Below are 7369 nucleotides of genomic sequence, written 5' to 3'. Positions count from 1 at the left end.
TCCTTTGTATTATTTTTAGCAGTGGGTATTTATTACAATAGGGTGAAATTGAGCGAAAAATTTGAGTAAATAAATTTTATTATATTATTTAAATTTAATTTGTTTTTTTAAATTGAGTGAGGTAAAATAAAATTTGAGTTTAGTCGAATTGAATTGAATTGAATCAAGTAAAATATTTAAATTAGATTAAAAATTAAATATGTTGAATTAAATATAATCAATATCATTTTAGACCACGTAAATTTGAAACAATATATATTTGAAAGTTTTTCAAATTAAAATAAAAAATACTGATAAACTTAATTATTAATCAACTTATTTAGGTCCTAAAATTATTATTTCTAAAATTTTTATTTTAAACTTTCTTTATATATCTTTAGAATTTTTGGAAATGTTTATATTTTTTTTAAAATATAACATTTGAAAATTTTATAAATATTTTGAATTTTTGAAAACTATTTTGATTTTTTAATTTTTGTTGAGAGAGATCAATTTGTTCATTTTCAAACTTGCCAGGGACCAAAAAGGTATTTACACTAATTTTTTATTCAATTTGTAAAATTCAACTCGATTTGAACTCAAAACTCAAATTATTTATTCGAGTTAACTATAATAATTTGAATAACTTGATTCGATTAATTCAATATTTGAATTTATTTTTCAATTTTAAAATCAATTTGAGTTTTGCTCACTCTTAATTATTCTTTTTTTTTTTAATTTTGATAGCTCAACTATTCTTTTAACTATTTCGATACTTCAAAAAATCCAAAATCAATTCGATTGGAGATGGTTTGAAGATTTATGAAATATAAGTCTAAAATGATAATTATTCAAATTTAGTTGAATTTTATTTTATTTATTTTACAATAAATTTTAATTTTGTGATATAAAATAAAAATTTATATTTAAAATAGTGAAAATAATTGTAAATTTTTGAAATACTTTTTAGAATTATTAATGAAAATTTTATATTGTCAAATAAAAGTTAAAAGTTATAAAATAAAACTTATTTTATTAAAATAAATCTAAAATTTTAAAATAAAAAATTAATATGAAAATAAAAATTGAATCCAACTGTATCAAATGATGATAGATGGTTAAAAATTTTAAAAATTGATGGAATTGAACCATTATCCCTAATTCCCACTAAAATTCTCTTGAATTTAAAAATAACAAAAAAGGGTCTAATTAGGATTTGTTTAACAGCTTGAATCTTGAAGGAATTTAAGAGAGAGTTTCATAGCAGAATCCCCTCTCGTCATTGTCAAATAAATGTTTTAACCAAAAGAACATCATGATTCGAGGGAGGGGAGAGGATACCTGAAAACTAGGAAGAGATGGGATCCATTTATATTTTATCCACCCAAATAGAGATTAGGTTTCCATTTCTAGCATTCCATCGAGAACCCATTTAATAAGCGAAATCCCCTCTTTGACACTATTCCAAGCCCTTAAAATAGATTCCTTTCATAAGACTTGCCCTTGGGGCATCCAAGTTTTTATGACTCTCCACATTTTTAGCTAGAAGTGTGGCTTTTTTTTTTTAAATTGATTCAAAAGTTTTTATATATTATAAAAATGAGTATTTTTAAAATCATGAACTTAAATAGTAAATTTTGATATCTTTGTTATCATTGTTGATATCAAACTGAAGTATAATTATATAAAACATTCATGAAACTAATAAATAAATTATTTTTTTAAATTAGATGCAAAAAAGGGTGGTGCCTTAAATGCTGGCTCAACCAATTAAATCCTTTTAAACTTTTGGTTTATTTGAATAACCCTTAAAAATATAAGAAAACAAAAATATTCTTCTCATTTTTTTATTTTTTAAAACAATAAACTTAAAAGACTATATAAAATTCATATTCAAATTACCCAAATATATATTAAATTTGAATAAGAATTTTATATAATTTTAAGTTTATTTTTAAAAAATAAAAAAAAGAGAAGAATTTGTTTTTGCTTTTTTATATTTTTAAGAACTATTTAAATTTAATCTGAAAGGAGACAAACTAACATGTAAGTAAATGAAAATTTTAAAAGATTAATCAGGTGTCGCAAGTGGGTGCCACCCATTTTTATCCAATCTAAAAGGATAATTGCTTCATTAGGTCCCTGAACGTTTTGTATAATCACACTTCAATTCAATACCACCAATGGCAACGACGACACCCAAAAAAAATATATTTTTTAAAACCTACCAATGATTGGCCTATTATGAAGGGTGGTGCTACTACTGACAATAACAGCAATGAGGTTTACTATTTAAAACGGATCATTTACGTATATAATTTTATAAATAGATTATTTTCGTAAATAATAAAAAATTTTAAGTCAATTTTTAGAAAAACCCTAGAAATGTCCTATTAAAGTCTTAAAAGTCTTTAAATCCCATGCCTCCACTTTTTTTTTCCTTGTTAATTTGTGTTCGTTGTCCATATCACCCCACCAAAACCCATAAAAAAGTGTGTTAAGTTAATTGCGTTAGGGTGGAAAGGTGTTATACTATAGTGAAACAAGATTTTGCGAAGAGACGGTGAAAAAGAAGATTGGAATAGATTTTAGAAAACAAGTGTAGTGATTAAGTGTTGGTGATGAAAGTGAAAAATACAATGGTTGTAGAAATAATATTAAGAGAGTTGCAAAGATAAATTTTATCGTACTTGAGTTTGCCAAATAATCAAAAAATGTGGTAAATTAAACGTTCAACTCTCTATTAATAAACTTTAGGAAAAAGTTACCATAAGAAAATATGTGCAAAAATAGTGGATAATGGAAGTGGGAGAGATGAATGTGGACAATGGAAGGTAAGTTATAAAGACGCTAGGTATAATGATAGTTACACAATGTTACACTCACATAAAATATTTTGGCAACAATGGTCTTAAGTGCAAACACACTGTTTGTTCAATAAAGAGGTAAAAGAAAAAGCACTTGTATTCTAAAGAACTCAACTTAACAATATCCTTACCTAAGTCTTTAAATTATGTTCTCTAAGACATTCTAAAAGTGAGACAACCCATGAATCCTACTAATCTTTCAAGGTTAGCTCTAAAGCATTCTCAACATAGTGTTGTTTCAAATGATAATTATTCTCAAAAAATACTCCTATAAAAAATGAAATCTCTCGAAACTACTATTAATAGAAACATTAATAACCAAAAGTAAATATCTATAAAAATCTGAGATAAATAAAATAAATTTTCTAATAAAAATCTCTGTTCTTGCTTATGAGAAAATTTTTCTTTTCCTTTTTCTTTTTCCTTTCTAAACTTTAAAATGAAGTCGATCGAAATTCCAATTTACTTTGACCACTAATGGTAGGAAGACCAAAAGAAATTACGAGGGTTTATGGATACCGTCACTAAAAGTTGTTGAAAATAGTATTTTAAACTCAATCCCCTGTACCATGTTAAAAAGAAAAGAAAAATTGAAAATTTGTGTATAACAAATTTTTTGTTCTTATAGCTTCTTGATGATCAAACTGTTACTTTTTTACGTCATTTTCACCCAAATTTATACTTTCAACACTTTAAATTTTTTAGCAAATAAAAATATTCAACAAGAAAAATAAAAAGAAGAAGAAGCTAAGCGTAGAACATGGAAAGCTTGGATTAAATTGTGTAAGTTATTGTTTGGGACTTGTTAGCTTTTAATTTATTAGTAAAAAAACTATTCATAAATTGAATGAATGTGACTAAATATTTTAATATTTGTAAAAGAAGTAAATTGAAGGAGTCAAACCCGAACATAGCTAATGTGAAAACATGGTTTTCTTTTGTCCTCTCTTTGAACAAATTACATGTGTTCCACCTTGATTGGGTTCTTTGTCACTAAAGTAAATGTCTATGACTATTTTGGCAATTGCATTCAACCACTTTCGCTGCCCTAATTTGATTTCTATGATCTTTTAATTATCACAAGTAGACAGATTTTATTTAATGCATATATATATATATATATATATATTCAAAGAGATATTAGCGTAAAAATAGTAGTGTCAAGTGAAATTAATTATTGTAACTTAAGAAAAAATTTAAACATATCATACTAGAGTTAAATGATCATCTAAAATGGTCCTAAAACAAGTAATTTAATAGATTCATACACAAATAATATATCAAATAAAAACCCTAATCGGTACTATATAGTTAATATTATGCAATTATGAAGGGTTCACATCTATATAGAGGTATTCATGGATTTAATTCGGTATTAACACATTTTATGTTTGTCTAAGTCCGGTTTAAAATTTTGTCCAAACCCTTCAATATTTGTAAATGGCTAAACCAAACTTATTTTAAATCCATCCCAGATTATTTTTAAAAAATTTAAATATATATTTATATTATTTTTATTTTTATATATAGATACCTTTAACAATTTTTAATGTTTACGTTATAATACTAGTATTATATACTACAACAAATTTAATTTTTATGTGTTATAAATTATATAACATATAAAAATAACATAACATAAAAATTATTAACTTAAAATGGATTCACCATACCAGACTTGGACCTTAAATGTTCAAACTAGTATTATTAATAGCAGTATACTAAATATAAAACCATAATGAAAACTCATTAATTTACTAAACTTGTGTTTTTGGAATTAAAAATTAGGATGCCGCACAGCTAATTTACTAAACTTAAAATGCCGGTGTTTCTCTGTTATTTTTCTTTTTTTATGTAATTGGAATTTGATCTTTTTTACCTAACTTTTTGAACTGTGTTTAATCCATTTGAAAATCGTTGTAATTTTTGATTAATTTAAATAATTCTAGCTTAACATAATGAATTTTAAATATTTTTAATTTTTATTTATTGGAAATTTGGACTCAATTTTTAGATGTTTTAATTCTATTTTTGACAGAAAAATTGCCATTTTCACCAAAATCTAACTTGTTTGACTATTTTAATTTAATAATTAGATTTTATAATCACAACATTTTTTTTATTTTGTAGAAATTCAAAGACAAATACATACATCACTATTGTAGGAACCAAGTTTGAAATTTTATTTTTCAGATAAATTTTTTTTTAGTCGGCAGCTTGTGATTCACATTTGTTAGAACGACATGTCTCAAAATTCATTAAGTAGGACAGTTAATTGGAAATGATTGTAATGAAAAACGAATTCCGCAAGCAAGAATTATGTTGATGTGAGGAACGATAGGTCCGCTGTTTAAGCAAACAATAATTATTTCTTTTTAAACAAGCAAAGCCCTTGAATCGAATTTTAGATAAGTCTTGTATTTTGATACATTAATATAACATTATTTTTATAAATAATAATTTATTTAATTTTAATAAGTTTTTGTCGAACACTAGTTAAAAAATCATTAAAATTTATCATGTAAATTATATTTTTGTCAATTGAGAATTAAGATCAAGGTAAGTTTGATGTATTTTAAGATCATAATAGTCATTAAAAGTAAATTTTTATTTCATTTATACTTTTTATGTCTATAAATATAGATTTTGAAGTAACATCTTTATTGATCAATAAAAATACGTTATCTTTTGATCTCTTTATCATTTATTTCATAACAAAATATAATTAATTAACAATAATAATTGTGAAAATAAAACAAAAGAAAAAGTGTGAGACGTGAATATACTAATAATAGTTGCAAGGGACATTTATAATAATTCGATTTCACCTAAAGTGGGAGCTCAATCAATTGTTGGAAACCTTTTAATTTTACATTTATTTCAATAAAAGTTGCGTGATTTGTAAATGTGAGTTTTATATGGATGAAAGGTAGTGATTTGATGAAGCTAAATTATGTTTGAATATATGGTGAATCAGTTAGCCGGTAACTTCACACAAAGGAAAGAAGAACATCATTAGAAAGGAGCAGCTTGAGGTGTGTAATATAAGCCCACTCCTTATCCCTTCTAATTATGGGGGATTCAACTTAGGGGGATCTGTATCATTTTCAAAATCTTATAATCCAGGCCCCTAGTTGGGCTCATAATTTCTTCATTAGGCTTGGTTTATTGGGCCATCCTTTCCATTTCTCTTATAATGACAGAAACCAGGCCCTGCCTTATTTATTGTCTTGCCAGCACCCTATTTCCCATTGTGTAGCTTGCTTGCTTTTCTGCCACTAAGATCGCCCCTCTGCCCTGTATTATTTGTAGTTGATATGGTAGTTGCATTAACAGCGTATCATAATAAATACACCAATTACGCTACAATCTGAGGCTGAGACAAGAATGCTTTAGCATGAAAAGTTGATGGGTATATGTATAATATGTCATTCTTTTGCTCCAAGGTCGCTCTGTCATTTTTCATTATTTTGATTTTGCCATCTTTCCTACGTACAATATGAGAGGGGCAACCTTGGAGGAAATTAAAGCATCTTAAGATTGACACGAGCTAGCATAAGGTTTATTTTCTATCCTTATATTCATCAGTAGTACTAATTAAGAAAGTGGATCCACTTTTTAATTTACTTCCTATGTCGGGAGAATCTCACACTCAAATCATTGAGCTTGGCTTGATGCTAAACAAGTGCTGGAGCAAAAGATACACAGCATAATGAAAGGGCAATTTGAAGTAATTAATGCAGCATATGAAAGGGGATGGGATGAACAAGGAACAGGTATAAGGAAGGCAAAATTAATGAAGAATTAAAGGTTGCCCGAATGGTTTTAATCACTTTTTAAGTATATGTTATATTCTTCCTTTTCTTAGGATATATTACTATTTTTTTGGTCTTGCCTTGTTAATGTAGCATGCGTAAAACATTGGGTCACTTGTCGTAGTCCCATCTTCAAGCTAGAAAGAAATATATCCCATCAGTTACTGAAAGAAAGAACCATGCAGGGCCAGGGTTGCATGAGGTCTAAAGTAACACTGATATACATGTACACACACTGAATACTACTTGCATGAATTGCTTAAATAGTTGTAGATAATTAAGTGAGATAGGAGATTTAGAAAATGCATGTCCGTAAATTTTCATTTGGAGCGCATAAACATGATTTCTTGATCATGCATGGAATCTGAGCATAGCATACATGTATGTTGTATTTGGAAAGTAATCTCTTTGTTTCAGAGTTTGAAAGATTTTGTCAACCACACACCTTCCAAATTGCAGCCAAGACAAAACAGTCTGAAGGTAGCAGAGCAATGTTCATTCACAGAAAATGATGGAAATTTCAAGGTATTTTATGTTTTGCTGGCAAAACAATTCCAAGTATCCACTCCTCACTTTTGTTCAAGGTGTAAAAACAAAGAAAGGGTGAGCTCAAATACATTCAACATTGTCTCTCGCGTTGTACTACTTACGCTAGTATTATCTTGTTATTTAACTTTCAAGTTTGTTTTGCTCCTCTTCGTTCAAACA

This window comes from Gossypium arboreum, chromosome 5, assembly GCF_025698485.1.
Source record: "Gossypium arboreum isolate Shixiya-1 chromosome 5, ASM2569848v2, whole genome shotgun sequence".
NCBI classification, from domain to species: domain Eukaryota; kingdom Viridiplantae; phylum Streptophyta; class Magnoliopsida; order Malvales; family Malvaceae; genus Gossypium; species Gossypium arboreum.
Note: the sequence above shows the minus strand (reverse complement) of the source record.